This window comes from Rhinolophus sinicus, chromosome 4, assembly GCF_057876585.1.
Source record: "Rhinolophus sinicus isolate RSI-liver-muscle chromosome 4, RSI-T2T, whole genome shotgun sequence".
Classification (NCBI taxonomy): Eukaryota; Metazoa; Chordata; class Mammalia; order Chiroptera; family Rhinolophidae; genus Rhinolophus; species Rhinolophus sinicus.
Window position 1 is genome coordinate 42,865,345 of NC_142504.1, and position 16,985 is coordinate 42,882,329.

General features: G+C 34.9%; 1 long non-coding RNA gene across 1 annotated transcript in view; it reads right to left on the reverse strand.

The window, feature by feature from the left end:
- Positions 1–15,033, reverse strand: part of LOC148758361 (uncharacterized) — a 252,872-nt gene extending 237,839 nt beyond the window's left edge. Inside the window, exon 1 of the long non-coding RNA XR_016021080.1 lies at positions 14,977–15,033. This is a non-coding gene — a long non-coding RNA (uncharacterized LOC148758361). The remainder of the gene's footprint in view (positions 1–14,976) is intronic.
- Between the last annotated feature and the right edge of the window lie 1,952 nt (positions 15,034–16,985).

Sequence of the window (16,985 nt, forward strand, 5' to 3'; positions counted from 1 at the left end):
CCTGCCTCTCCCAACTCATGTACCGCAGGAGGCTTTATCAACAGCTAAACCTTAAGGGAGCCTGCATGTAGCAGCAGGCCTTGGGGTGCCCTGACTTTTTGCAGAGCTACCCTAGGCCAGGTACTTGTGACAGATGTCCTCGGTTCACAGCAGGGCCTCTTCCACGTGCTTCCAGGATTAGCACAGGCAGCGAACAACCATGGATCATTTTGTAGCTGCTACCAGGCAGTCCCTGGACAGTCATAGGCACTGAATGACCTGGGTCTTCACCAGAGCCCCTCCCAAGAGGTCCCAGAATCAAGATATGGGAGGTTGGCTTCAGACCACAGCAGAGCACTGCCCAATTATCCCAAGGAGCACACCCAAAGGGAGGTCTCAACAAGCACCAGAGCCTGCTGGGGCAAATCCCATTCAGTGGGGCTTACCCCACTCAGTGGCATAAGCCCCCTGCACAGTAGTCCATAAGCTGTGGATGTGGCCAAACCCCACAGCCAGTCAGCCTGAGGGCAGTCCTACCCACTGACGTGCCAAGAGCAATCAAGGCTTAGCTACAACAGGAGGGCTTACATAATCTACACAAGGGACACTCCTGTATCACCTACAGCAGGTGACCATTGAGACTGTGCCAGGGCCCCAGCACCTACTACATAAGGTCACCCAGCTAAGACTGAGAGACATAGCAGATCTACATAATACATAGAAATAAAGAGAGGCAACCAAAAGGACAAAACAAAACAAAAAAAAAAAGTCAAAATGAAAGAACAGGAGAAAACTACAGAAAAAGAACTAAACAAGATAAAAGCAAGCAATCTACCACAGACAGAGTTCAAAACAATGGTTATAAGGATGTTCAAGGAACTTAGTGAGAACTTCAACAAAGAGATAGCAAGCATATAAAAGGATATAGGAACCATAAAAAAATAAAATATAAAACAGTCAAAAGTGAAGAATAAAATAACTGAAATGAAGAATGCACTAAAAGGAATCGCAAGCAGACTAAATGAAGCAGAGGATCAAGTCAGCAATTTGGAAGACAAGGTAGCAGAACACACCCAATCAGAACAGCAAACAAAAAAAGAATAAAAAAAAAACACCAAAATGAGAATAAGGTAAGCGGTCTCTGAGACAACATCAAGTGTACCAACATTCATATCATCCGGTTACCAGAAGTAGAAGAGAGAATACAAGAGATTGAGAACATATTTGAAGAAACAATGACTGATTGAAAAAATAGACATATAAGTCCAGGAAGTGCAGAGAGTCCTTAACCAGTTGAACTCAAACAGGCCCAGATGAAGATACATCATAATTAGAATGGCAAACATTAAAGACAAAGAAAGGATCTTAAAAGCAGCAAAAGAAAAGCAACTAGTAACTTATAAGAGAGTCCTGATGAGATTGTCAGCTGATTTCTCAACAGAAATTTTGCAGACCAGAAGGTATTGGCACAAAATATTCAACATGATGAAAAGGAAGCACCTACAACCAAGGTACTCTACCTAGCAAGGTTATCATTTAAAATCGAAGGGCAGATAAACAGCTTCCCAGACAAGAAACAGCTAACGGAGTTCATCACCACCAAACCACTATTACAAGGATTGTTACAAGGACTTCTTTAAGATGAAAAAAATAAATAAAAACTATGAATAATAAAATGACAATAGCTACATATCTATCAACAATTACTTTCAATGTAAATGGATTAAATGCTCCAATCAAAAGATACAGGAGGGCTGAATGGATATAAAAACACAACTCCACTATATGCTGACTACAAAAGACTCAATTCACATTGCAATACACACACAGACAGAAAGCAAAAGGATAGAAAAAGTTATTTCATGAAAATGGAAACAAGCAAACAACAAAAAAAAGCTGGGATAGTAATACTTATACCAGACAACATATACTTTAAAACAAAGCCAATAACAAGAAACAAAAAAGGACCCAGTTTGGGATATTAATCCGAAGAAACCCAAAACGCTACTTTGAGGGGACATGTACATCCATATATTCATTGCAGCATTATTTGCATATAAGGTCTGACAATTAAGTTCGTGAACCTGTTGCAACGCTGTTGCTAAACTTTTTTGATATCAGAGGGATTATTCATTATGAATTTGTACCAACTGGACAGTTAACCAAGTTTACTATTTGAAAGTGCTGAAAAGGTTGAGTGAAAAAAGTAGACGACCTGAAATTTTCACCAATAATTCATTGCTCTTGCATCACAACAATGCACCAGCTCACATGGCACTGTCTGTGAGGGAGTTTTTTAGGCAGTAAACAAATAATTGTAATGGAACACCCTTCCTACTCATCTGATCTGGCCCCCAGTGACTTTGTTCCTTACCCGAAGATAAAGGAAATATTAAAAAGAAGACATTTTGATGACATTCAGGACATCAAGTGTAATACGAAGACAGCTCTGATGGCTATTCCAGAAAAAGAGTCCCAGAATTGCCTTGAATGGTGGACTAGGTGCTGGCGTCAGTGCATGACTTCCCAAGGGGAGTATTTTGAAGGTGACCATAATGATATTCAGCAATGAGATATGTAGCACTTTATCTAGGATGAGTTCGCAAACTTGTCAGTACATATGTACTGTATATATACATATATATGTAAAATAATATACATATATATGTGTACATGAATACAATTTTGGATTTTTTAACTACAAATTTAACAGATGCACTTTGTACCAAGTCAGTGAACAGAGCTGCGTAAACCTTTATGTTGAGACCTCAAATACCCACCCCCACACCATTTCAATTCCTACCCTCACTTCTCCAAAATAATCAGTGTTAGCAACTTGATGTGTATCCTTCTGTATCTTTACTATGTTCATAAAGAGCACATATTTGTATTCACAAAGGTGTTTTTCTTCCTTCTTTTCCTCTATCTTCTTTCCTTTCTCCCTCCCTTTCCTTCTCTTTCTTCCATTATTCATTCCTTTATTTTCACATAAATGATAAAATGGACACTTTATTTTTACTAATTGCAGTTTGTAACCAATTAGCAATTTGTGATCATTACCAGCATTGAAAAACTAAACATTCAAAACAAACAATTAAGCTATGTGAAAAAAGTAAAACACAAATACCATAAATACCATACGATCTCTCTTACATGTGGAATTAAGATAAATAAAATAAAATAAAAGCTCATAAATGCAGAGAACAGATTGGTGGTGGGAAAATTTGATGAACTGTTTTTGTTTGTTCGTTTAGTTTAAATAAATCGAATTAAAAGACAAACACACATATTAGAAAGTATCACAGATAGCATATTATAGTAAGGTCATTTCATGTCATCGAACTTTTATTTCCAAATATATATATTTAAAATATGTGTACATGCATGTATGTGTCTATGAGTTTATACACATATATAGAAGTGTGTGCTCTTGAAACGTATACATGTGAATTACTACAGAGTTTGAATCACTATAAAATGCATTTCTCATGTTGTATAATAATGGAAAAAGTGGTTAAAAACTTTCCTTGGTAACATGTTGTTTTTCTTCTCATTTGCACACCATTGAAATGAAGTTGTTTGGCATCTTAAGTAGGTTGTTTTAAATTCATAGAGTGCAGACAAATGAGCTATATTAAACTGAGCAGTCAACTTGTTCTTCACATTGTAGTGCATCATATTAATTAAAGTATTTGTAAAGTAGCTTTTGTTCCTGTGATGCAAATATTTCTAGCTTATGCTAAATACTACTTGTCTTGAGAGCATTATTAACTTTGGAACTGATGAATGTTATTCTAAGAGCACCACAGAAAAGAGGATGGGTCAGAAGAAATAGCAGAATGGAGGAAAAGTAATGTAATTTATAGAATATTAACATTATTTTTAATTTTTCTTTGCCATCATCAGATGGCAAGTATCTAACGTGACTAATAAGCCCAGTCATGTTAGATAGTTTTATGGCTTAAGAAGGAATTCAAATCCAAAGGAGCATAACTTCTAACACATTAAGTAACTCACTAATAAACTTCAACAGAGATGAAATAAAGGACTTGTGAATGCATGAAAAGATCTGAATCTATTTTCATATATATATATATATATGATATGTATATATATGATATACAAATAAGACGACATGTATGTTTAGTATTCATATTTACTAACATCATCAATAACAACGTACACACAAACTTAGATTTGGCCGTAATTGAGTTTTTATCCAGTTAAATCACCAAACGTGCAGCAGGGGCAAAAAATATTGCAGCAAAAGATTTCCTTATTCATAGCTAAAACCATTTAAAAAATTCAGATCTTTTATAAGATATTTTTGAAACTCTGAACAAACCTTTACAGGAAGAAACTGGCAATGTGCTTGTGGCCATAATGTAAGACTAAAATTAAACTCACACCTGTATGTTGGTGATTGGGAGAGATGAGAAATGACTGATACTCTGATTCATTATTTTAGGGATTCACATTCTTGGAATACGAGAAATAATTTTCTTTCTCTAGGGATCATGATTCAGATAAACTGTGTCTAGAACAGCATGCAAAGTTTGGAAAAGGAAGTTACCAGAAATACTGTAACAGAAAACATCAGACTGCCTGCCAGCTGCACTGGTCTTGAAACCTGGCTTAGTGAGTGATGAAAAGTTGCTCCCCAGTTGTATTAAAAAAAAAATAAGGAGGAAGAAAAGTTACATTAATACAGACATGCAAATTGGAATCAGACCCAAAGCCCAGGATACGAACACAATTAGGCCAAAGTTAATAGAGATAGTATTCATTTATATCCTCACTTCTCTCAAGTCTTAGCTCAGGTGTTATGTTTTCAGTGAGCTGTTGTCTTTCTCTTCTGAAAATAATTCTTTCCTACATTGCTTTCTTTCACTTCTGTTCCTTTGCCAAACTTTATTTTCATTTATACGACATATTTATTTGCTTGTTTGATTATTATGGCCTCCATCACTAGAATAGAATTCTTATGAAGATAAGGCCTTGGCTTGTCTAGTTTACTGAACTATCATCAATATCTGGAACAACCGTGGCACACAGTAGGTGCTTAATAAATACTTTTATAATAAAAGGTACCAATCCTTTTAATTCCAAAATCAGAAACATGGGTGTTATGCAGACTTTTCAACTTTTCTCTCATTTTCCACATCAAATCTATCACTTTTTATTTCCTCAACTATAACAATGCTTCCCTTATCTTTGCTTTCCTCTCTATCCCTGCTTTCACTGCCTTGATTCTAAATCCTCATATAAAATAGAGTTCGGCTGCTAACATGCTACAGCCATTTAGCAGTCAAGGGCTTTGGCTATCATCTTGTGATCTCAATCATTTGTTTGAGGCAGACATATTTAAATATGTTTCAATTGTTCAGAATTATTTTATTTAAGACCTAAAACATTCAAGTTATTTAGTAGTGAAATGTAAGTTTTGGTTTCTTATGTTTTGATATGGAAACCTACTCGTAGGAATTAAATGAACGGGGTGAGTCTGAGGGTTTTCAGATGTGGTCATAAAAACATTCCTGATCAATGAGATAGAATGAGATGCGGGAAGGGGATTTAAGCAAAGATTTTCTATCTATCTATCATCTATCTATCTATCTACCTACCTATCTATCTCTCTATCATCTATCTATGTATCTATGTATCTATCTATCATCTATCTATCTATCTATCTATCTATCTATCTATCTATCTATCTATCTATCATCTATCTATCCGTCCGTCCGTCCGTCCATCCGTCCGTCCATCCATCCATCTATCTGTCATCTATATCTATCTATCTATGTATCTATCTATCGTCTATCATCTATTTATCATCTATCTATCTGTCATCTATCTATCTATCTATCTATCTATCTATCTATCTATCTATCTATCTATCTATCTATCTATCTGTCTATCTATCTATCCATCCCTATATTTATATGCATATATAGAAAGATCTATCTATCAATCAATCACTAGGTGGCCTAGTCCAAATGACCCTATCATTAAACAAACTTGTTAAGAATGCCTCACCAAAATGTCATATATCTATTCTCAAGCAGGCATTCTTAGAGTAACTTCTAACTTATCTCTAATTTTTGCAAATGTGACCTCTTTTAAACTTATTACTCCCCTAACAGAGTGATATAGCTAAATTGAAAATCTGAAAGTGTTACTCTTATCTTGAAAAACTTTCAGCAGCTCTGCAGTATCTACAGTGGAAAAAGCTGAAATGTTTAGCAGATATGTCAGAATAGACTATCATGAAGCCTGTTTTTCTTATGTAGCTTTTTCTCTTACTGTTTCCCCACTCAGACACTCATCATAAAAAAGTCCCCTCTATTTCCTGAATGTACAATGCTGTTTTAGGCTTTCGAATCTGTGGTGTAGTTTACTCATAGTGGAAGCAGAAGGTTGAACAATAAAATTTCAAGCTCCTGCAGAAAGAGGGACTATTAATAGGCAACACAATGACATCCGTATTTCTTTGCAGTTGAACATCTGCTTTCAGTTCAATATCTGGAAATTACTGTTTTATCTTACAAAGCCAGGAATAACAGCCCTCCCCCAACTTTTGCAAAGCATTAAGCAGACAACAAGGGAATCAGTTAACAGACAATATTCAAAGGAGACATAAAGCTACAGGTCCACATAAAAAGATAGAAACAATTTCTAGAACATATTTTACAAAAATGTCATGTTCTAAATGCATTAGATGATTAGATAAGTATTTAATAATGTCCCACAAAAACAACAAGTTTTCTAAAATTAGGAATAAGTGTTCTAATAGAACAAATTGACTATTCCAGCTCAGAACTGAATGGACTGAGAAAGGAGTGAGGATAGGAAAATGGAGCAGCAAAATGGAAATAAAGCAGTATGAGAAATTAGTAGATAAGAAAAGGGAAATTCTTATAGTTGGTATTGGTAGTCCGTTTTAATTATTCCTAGTAGAGGGGGAAAAAAACTTGAAGACCCCGTACACTATTTATAATTGTTGAATATAACAATCAGGTAGGCGCAAAAGTAATTGCTGTTTTTGCAACTGTTTTCAAACTTTGTTGAAGTTCTCACTGAGATAATTGAACATCCTTATAACCAGTGTTTTGAACTTTGCATCTGCTATAGTGCTTGTCTCCATTTTGTTTAGTTCTTTTTCTGGAGCTTTATTCTGTTCTTTTATTTGGGACATGTTTCTTTGTTTCCCCATTTTGGCTGCCTCCCTGTGTTTGTTTCTATGTATTAGGAAGGTCTTCTATGCCTCCCAGTCTCAGTAGAATGGATATATGTAGTTGGTATTCTGTAGAACCCAGTGGCATAGTCTCCCTGGTCACCTGAGCTGGCTGCTACAAGTGTGCCCTTGTGTGTGTTGTGTGTGTCCTCCAGCCTTGGTTGCTGTTTGCCCATCAGTGGGAGGGACTAACCCTTAGGCCGGTCCATTGTGAGGAATGGCCGTGATTACAGTGCTGATTCGATTTAGCAGAGCTCTTGTGCCTGCCCAATCTTCCCTTTGGGTGTGTTGTCTATGGAGGCAGCCAGGTGGTACTCTGGCTCAATCCAAAATTACCCACTGGGTGTGCCAACCCCTGGGACCACTTGGCAGGAGTCACAAAGCCATCAGCAGATGACTGTCATGGTGCTGGGCTTGGAGGTTCCTGGGTGAGGCTAAGCTGGGAACCAGGGCTGGCTGCTGCTAATGCCAGGCTCAGAGCTGCTTAGCCAGAGGTATGGGTGACCTGAGGTCAGATGCTGCTTGTTTGAGGTTTGTGGCCCTTTGAGAGATTTCAGGAATGTCTGCAGCATGAGCCAAAACAGCTTGTTGTATGAGAAAGCCACTGGAAGCAGCTTGGGTGGGCCTGAATGTTGGGTGGGGTGAGGTCTCAGGGAATCATCGTGGTGAGGCAAATCAGGGTGAATGTTGTTAGCCAGGTTGAAGGAGACCTACATATGGTGGCCTCCTGCTTCCATTTGCAGGAAGAGGGAAAGGCTCATCCAAGAATGAATGGCCTCTGCCAGCACTTCTGTTTGGGAGAAAGCTGACCCTCCAAGCCCTCATCCTGGATCCAGACAATTCAGTTCCTCTCTGTATGTCCATGGTGTCTTTTGATCTGTTGTCCAGTGCTGGAGCTCAGAGCTAGTGAGTCCATTAGCTAGTAAGTATATGAGCCGACCCTTTAAGAGGAGTACCAGGGACTTCAGCTGGCTCTGTCTCACTCAGCCATAATCTTTGTTGGTTTTCACAGCCAGAAGTTATGGGGACTTCTTCCCCACGCACTGTACACCTGGGTTTTGGAGCCTAGTGTGGGATTAAGACCTCTTGCTCCTCAGGGAGGACCTCCACAGCTGAGCTATCCTTCCCAATTTTTAACCATCTCTCATGGGGCTTGGACCTGCCTGTTCTGTGTCTGTGCACCTCCTTCCAGTCTTCATATAGCTTCTTCTGTATTTCCTTAGTGGCAAGACTTTTGTTCAGCTGGCTTTCAGGTGATTCTCAATGATGGTTCTAATGTAGTTTACTTGTAATTTTGATGTGGTCATGAGAAGAGACAAGCATGGCATTTACCTACTTTAACTTATACCTTCTTTTAAATTATATCAAGCAGCATTTCCTCCTCTGTGAAGTTCTGTTCACCACCCTCAAATCTGTTCCCCAGAATTTACCATAAGTATACTTTGTCCTCACTCAGCTCCTAGCAATTAATTCATAGAAATGCTATCTTATGCTTACACGTAATTTCTCATATTAGATAGAGCACATTGAAGTCAGAAAACAGTGATTTGCTTATCGTAAGCACATGACAAATGCATATATAAAAAAAATGAGTGGAAGGAAGAAAGAAAGGAAGGAAAGGAATAAAAGTGAGGAGAGAATGAAGGAAAAGGAGAAGGACAGGAAAAGGGGAGAAAAACAAAGAAAGAGGAGAGACATAAGGGTATTAAGTGTTTCAATTCTTAGCTCATTAACCCACCTCAAAAGTCTTCTTTTTAACTGGCATAGAAAAAATTACTACCGTAGTGAAAAATAAAAGCAAAGGATGAAAATTAAATAACTTATCTTTCAAGTCAACTTTTGTCCAAATCCAACAAAATACAAAACTATTATCTTCTCGTTTTATTAGTTTATAAAGTCTACTACCTAAATACATAAAGTACTGAAAACAGTAAATGATTAGTTTATCACCCTTTAATGTATATTGTACCATGTCAAATGTCTTTTTAAATACTTGATAATTCATAGTAATAACATGCCATAAATATTCTTCTTAATATCTTTTCAATTCCTACTAAATTTACATAAAAAGTAGATAATATATCTATAAATACTGTTTATGATTCCTTTTCAAGATGTACTGTATTAATATAGAAAAAAGATTAATAGATTTTTTTCACAAAGAAAATATTAATAATAAGAATCATGCATGGATCGCTTTCTATTTAATACCTCTAAGATGTAATTCCCTCTACTTATTACCAAAAGATGGACATCACTACTGTAAATACTTTTTGATTTGTTTTAATTTAAATTTAAAATATATAAAATAATTATTTTTTTCCAATAAACTATTATTAGGAGGTACGAAGCTCACTCCTCAAGAAAATAAAACATGAAGCTTAGGTGATTTGTGAAAGTCCCGGTAAAATTCATCGTTGGTATTTTTAGACCCTAGCAAACATAACAGAAAACATTTTGAAGGGGGAGAATACACTAATAATAGCATACATTTACCAAAATTGTTTCATATGAAGATAGATTTCAAAATCATGAACTGTATCTGGATACATTTAAACAGAACTCTGAATGGATCTTTTTGATAGTTTGCTAATGACCATATTAATTATCAGTCTATTTTTGTTGAAAAATATCTATTGGACTGGCCATTGTGAAAATTTTTCCCAGGTTTTATACTCAACCTTTAGTCATTTATAATGTAAGCTCCTTTTTAAGTACATTTTGTTAATTATGTTCAGTGGTTTTACAAATGCCATTGTAAAACTTTAAACAATATTTAAGTACAATTAATTAAAATGTATATTAATTTTGAATGAGAACACAGGATTTGATTTAGACTGAGTATGACTGTGCTTGGAGATGTAGAAGTCATGAAGAGAAAGTTTGGAATTGTAAATTATGAGTTTGGCTCTGTAAAGTTTGAGCTTGTAAGAGTAACACATGGATAATGATATTCTACAGTAATAGTTGTGAATTTGAACCTTGACAGAGATTGGAACTAAAAATATAAATCATGGTGTCAATATTAATGGAATTATCATACAAAAGTGTGATAGGGACAAGACTGATAAAAACGAGAGTATAAGAATGGAAAAGAAGTGAAAGAGAACATAGAGGACAAAGAAAAGAGAGACACTTGGAAATATTCACTTTTAGGGAACAGAAATGAAATTAAAGAACTGGGAAAGGTAGTAGTGCCAGGGATATAACACATCTAGATTACACACACTATAATAGTTTAGGGGGGAGGTGTTATACACTGAATCGTGTCCCTCCTAATTGTGTATGTCGAAGCCATAACACCTAATGTGTATTTGGAGATAGGGCATTTACTGAGGTAATTAAGGTTAAATAAAGTCTTAAGGGAGGGCCCTAATCAAATACAAGTTATTCTGAAAAGAAGTGGAAATAATTTCAGTGGTGTGAGCACATAGAGAAACGGTAATGTGAAAATGCAGCAAGAAGGTGGCCATTTGCAAGCCAAGGAGAAATCAAACCTGCTGACGCCTTGATCTTAGACTTCCAGTCTCCAGAACTGTGAGGTAATCAATCTCTGTTGTTTAGGCACCTTACAGTGGTATTTTGTTATGGTATCCCTAGCAAACTAATACAGGGCACAAAGGGCATTCTAAAATAAAAACTGCAGAGAAGTAAAGGAATGAAAAAGATGAAAAAGATTCACTAGTTAGAATTTCATGTCTGATAGTCCTTAGAACTTCTAAAGCTGAGGCGTGAATGGATGATGATAAAGCATAAACTATGAATGGAAAATGACTTTATAAAAGTTTAGCAAAGATAACTGGAAAATAAAGTAAAGAAATTTGGCCAACGAGTATTTGGAGAATATTTGGGAGTACATAAATGTGTGATTACTAATAATAGAGTAGAACTGACAAATATTGCCATTTTTGAAGTTTTAATTTATTTTTACAAGAGTATGAAGTACACATTTTGCATAAATGTATGTTCTTGTTAGTCTCACTCAAGTCAATCTTATTAGATCTCAAAACCCTGGTGAAAGAAAGCATAGCAATAATACATTTTCCTCTAAATCATGTTGATTTTATTAGACTATAACAATTTAAAATTTAACATAGTAATGTTAAATATTTTTAATTTTAGTAATTAGTGCACTCGTGAATTCATAAATTTTATTTAATTTCAGTGAGTTTTGAAAATTAATGTCAGTGTAAAAAAGCTAAAAAATAATGAACTTTTGCAAATGTAAGTGAATATATTTTTCTATTCTAGAATCACTCAATGAAGTTAATCATATCACTGCAAGCAGAATGCAGAATTTTGTAGCCATTATTCATAACCATTAGCACTTAATTATTTTGCTCTTACAATTACAGTATTTAAACATAAAGTTTAAATAAAGTTAGTGTCATTCCTGATTTTTTCTTAAGTTTGAATTGTGTTGTAAACTTTAAGATGAAATAAATTATGCTTCCCCATTTATACACTTACTAAATATAAATTTTGTGAAAATATTATCAGAAAAAATTGTGAAAGGCTTTGAAATGGACCAAAAATTATTGGTGTCTTCAGTGGAAAGCTGTAAATGTTCTAAAGCACATCCTTCTGGTTGGTTTATCTGCTTCAAAGGCATTTATACAATTATTTTCTTTCAGCTATTTTATAATTCTGTGTGAGCTGTAAACAACTGATAGCAATGTGAAAGTATTCTTTCTACAGACATAAAAATAACTCTGTCCAGTGGAAGGCAATTGATTTTCCTCCATTCCCTCTGGAAAAAGCCAGTTTTACATCTTTTTGTAAATTAATTTAAGTATTCTTGATTGATATATAAGTGAGGTGCTGTGAATTCTCCTTTGAAAAAATTGTAACATTTTACTGTGACTCATTAATTAATATATTAAATATCATCTTTGAAATGTGTTCATTGAAAATTTGTATGTCATTATTTTCCCTTTGAAAATTATCTTTTAATAATGTTTAATATCTCCTTATGAAAGCAATATGCTAAAATTGGGCCTAAACATGTAATGACCAAAAATGTTCATACATTACTTAAACAATTATTTTTCAGGACACTAAATACAAAGAAATTACATGAATATATGGTAGGCTAAATAATACCCCCTCGCCCAAAGATGTCTATTTCCAAATCTCCGGAACCTGTGAATATGTTACCTCACAATATTCACAGGTTCACAAAAGGGACTATGAGGTATGATTATGGTTAAGAATCTGGAGATGAGATGGTCATTGTCAATTTTTCTGGTATGCCCAATGCAATAAAAAAAAAAGCTCCTTATAAGAGAGAGGCAGGAGGGTCAGCGTCAGAGAAGAAGATGTGAAGATGAAGACAGAGGTCAGAGAGGAGAGAAATGTGAAGATACTACACAGCTGGCTTTGTAAATGGAGCAAGGGGTCACAGGCCAAGAATGTAGGCAGAATCTAGAAGCTAAAATGGCAAGGAACAGACCCCCTCTCCCCACCCTCCCCAGACTCTAGAAGTCATAGTCCTTGTCAACACCCTGATTTAAGCCCATAGACACATTTCACACTTCCGACCTCCAGACTATTACATAGTAAATTTGTGTTGTAAAAATGTGATAGATTTTTTGAGCCATTAAGTTTGTGGTAGTTTCTTACAGCAGTGGTAAGAAAGTAAATGCAAAGCATTAGAAATTCACGCAAAAGCCAAATTCCATTTAGTGTTTGTGTCAGTACTAAATTTAGGAACAGAATAAATATACTGAAACATAGCATTGTTTGAGGACTACAGTTTTAGAAATTATTTGTAAAGAACAGCACAATTTATTTTGTGATTGCCAGGGTTCTAGAATTCAATATCTGGTCCTTATTTATTCTAATTACTAAAATGTGTCAAACGTCCTTGTGAGGGTTCGCTTTATGTGTCAACTTGGTTAGGCTATTGTATCCAGTTATTAAATCAAACACCAATAGTGGAGTTCTTGAGAAGGTATTCTGTAGATTTAACATAAATATATGGTTGAAATAAAGGAGGTTATTCTTAACGTGGATGGAGCCTCATTCAGTCAGTTGAAGGCCTTAAAAGCAACAACTGTGTTTTCCTGGAGAAGAAATTCTGCCTCAAGCAGCATTCACTCCTGCCTGAGTTCCAGCCTGCTGCCCCACCCAAAATATTTCAAATTTGCCAGCCCCTGAGACAATAAAATAAAGATAATCATCTTGACTCCAAAGAGTGCATTTTCATTATCTGTCAGTGCTGTAACACCCTCATTGAAATGTGTAAAAAACTTCAATGTAAAATCTCTCTGACAGTGGTGAAAAAAGAGATCAGTCAAATAAAAGAGAAGTTAGCATTCATTAAAATGTATTGCTAGTTTAAAATACCCCACTAATTTTTGTTTTTTTTTACTCTCTGATTTTGTAAAAGATAGTCAGTTTCTGCTTGATACTTGATGAACCATCTAACAAGCCTGACATAGATTTATGAGTTGTCTGAGATGACTAGCAATATATTTTTTAACTAATAAAATGGATAGCTATATGTATCAAAGACTTATTGTTTAATCCTTTTGGTTATTTCTATAAATTAATCTGAAGGAAACAATATTACCTATGTGTCAATATTTATTTATAAGACTGTTTATCAAAATATTGTGTATGCATGCATGTCTTAATATGCAGCAATAAGAGATTTGTTAAATAAAGTGATGGTATAAACATCTAATGGGATATTAAGCAGCCAATAAAATGAGTTTGTAGTAAAATATTTAATTATGTAGATACATGTTGATAACATAGTGAGAAGGGGGAAAAGTAGGTTATAAAAGTAAATATATGTATTCTACCAAATTTTCAAGAAAATTGATATATTTTACATAAAAATAATAGTGAAAGAATAGTCTACAAAACATTAACATTTTATATCTCTAAATGGTGGCATAATATATTTTTTGTAGTGCTTTTAACTATTAACAAGCTTTTTAAAAGAAAATTTGTAACAATTTTAAACTAAAAACAATTTATCAAAATATGATGTTTATATTTTGAGGCATGACTCTTTATATTTCCAAATTATTTCCAGAGAGGCTAGATCTTCTGAATAGTCTTAATGTCTTGTAATAGCCACAGATATTTCTGGGAGAAAGACATGTCTTCATGAACAAACCATAAGTAATTAAATCCAATAATATGAACAACTAAATGCTTCTTAAACCATATGTGGTACTTTTGTTAGACCAGAATATTCCCCTTCACTCTCTGCCTTTTTCTTGGTCTTATCACAGCCTCCTCTTGTTTGGTTTGGGGATAACACTGCCACAATCTGTAGCAACCAGAGACCTAACCTTTAGAATATTCGATGTAGAGCTAATATAAGTGTTTTATATACATATACTTTTTTTTCACTCATTACTAACCTTGAATAGTGCTATCTTAACAATGTCTGGTAAAATGTTTTTAAGATGATGAAAGCCTATGTGACCCAGAAGAGAATGAAGAGAGCATGACAACAAAACAGAAATGAGAGACTCAGAGAAAAAAAGAAAATATAAATAATATTCAGCTCACAGTTCCAGTCAGTTTCAAGTGACTGGTGTGGTTCCTGTTGATTTGTGTTAATTTGGTGAGGAGCCATGTTATCTGTGCAGTAAAAAATCTCCTTGCTTAAAACATTTATAATAGTGCTAGCAAATTAAAATATACATTACATTTAAAAAAAAACAAGACTTATTTCATAATGTTTGTTAACCAAAATAATATATGATCATTTCAAATTACCTACTAAACAGAGACAAACATACCTGCTTGATTATATAGCAGATAGAAACTTCTCCTCCACTTTCACTCTTCAAAATTAGAAACTGAGAAATGGCAAAGAAAATACATTATAAACAAATCATATTTAAGATTTCAAGTTCAACATTCGCCTGTTTCCTCTTCCCATTCCAATGTCTAGCCAAATACCTGGGAAACATTCTTTTGTGGCCAAAAATATCAGTCAATGCTTCTGGCAAGATACTTAAATTTAGTCAAAAATATATAATTCATACTTTAAATATTTTGTTTGAAATATGCCACTTAAAAATTCTAATATAAAACAAAGTAATAAAGGAATGATTATGTTTTTTATTTTTTATTTTCAAGGTTTGAAAATAAGCTCTCTTAGAGATAACACAGATCAGTTGACATGATTTGCTAGTGAAGAAGGAAAAAAAAGAGGGCTTGTTTTTGTTTTGTTTTAATTAGATAACAGCTGCTGTAAATCTGTGTTTTTCACTAAAACGCACATAGAATTTATAACGTGGTAGAAAACAACATAAAATATCTCCACATAATGTGCAAATCAGATTGTTATATTCTGCTAAGTTTCCACTAGAATACTTTCAATAAACAATAAAATCAATATCATTGGGTTTCACTATAAAAGGAGCTTTTCCGAAAAGAAATTTGAATCTGTATTCAAGTTTCACATTGTCAAGATAGATGGCCTGGAAAGGTTATGTTCTTGAAAAAACAAAAAGCCTCAAACCTTAAAAACCAGAAAGTAAGAAGAGGGAAACGAAGAGCAAACCAAGTCAAAATCAGCATGGTGTGAAAATCTGAAGACAGACTTAAAGCTGATCTGAGCCAAACTTCTTTATAGTGCTTTTCCTGGGTGGTCTAAGACCTATGGCCACTTTGCAATGAAGCAGGGTAGTTTATCCAGGGAAAGATACATGCTCAGGTACATTTCTTTTCAATTTTTTTTTTTTTAACTTAAAATTTATTGTTTTATTGTTCATTACAAAAAAATAAAAAAATAAATAAAAAAAACCCCAAAACAATCTCGAGCCATACGGTAAGTCACTTTTAAAATCCAAACAACTTTGTTATAATATTTTTATGTGAAAAGGAAATTGTGCAATGGTTATCAGGAAAGTTGAATACAATATTTTTTGGTTTAATTTAGGAATTTCACCTCAGAAATATGTAAGTCATATTCCTGAAAACTCATAAATATATTGATAAGCAAAGTTTCTCATTGAATGTACAGAAATATAGCCACCTCATTACACGTATACGTGCAGAGCATTTAATCACAGAATTAGATCAGAAGCTGAATATTACAGAAGTGAGGTGAGGTAAGAAATAGCTCAACTGAGCTCAGCAGCAGGTCTAGGGCCTGAAAAACAAATGGTCTTTATTTATATTTCACAAAACTGAAGGGTATACAGAGGAGGAAAATACACATATACGTGATAACCTGCTTAAAAATTGTTGCGAGTGCCTGTAAGGGCAATCGCTACATTTCAGTCTCTTCCTGAAAGTTAAGGGGACATTAATCCCCTGGGATGGCCCTCGTGATGAGTGGGGAACAAAGTCCCGGCACACAGGTTCAGATAGAGTGAGTGACACAGCTTTATTTGGGAGCCAATGTCCCTCCAGAGGCCAATGCTCTGGTAAGCACAGAAGGTTATACAGAATAGAATAGAATTTAATAACGAACCAAGTCCCAATCAAGATGGAGAAGGTCGCTGGTCTGGAAGAGATGACTGGGCCCATGACAGGTCTGAGGCGAGCTGGTCTTCTAAGGAAGAACTTTGGAGAGTCCCATTATCACGGCTTGTACCTCGCAGAGGGTCTGAACAGGAGTGCCCAGTCAGACTACTCATGGCATTGCTCTGGAGTTCAGCCTCTATCCTCTTTTCCTTGGACTTGTTTACTTCTTAGGTGATAACCAGAAGTGGTTTGCCAGGAGTTTTTTACCTCTGAGGTGATTACCACAAGTTGTTTTGGTGAATGTGTTTATCACTCAATTTTGTTATGCTCA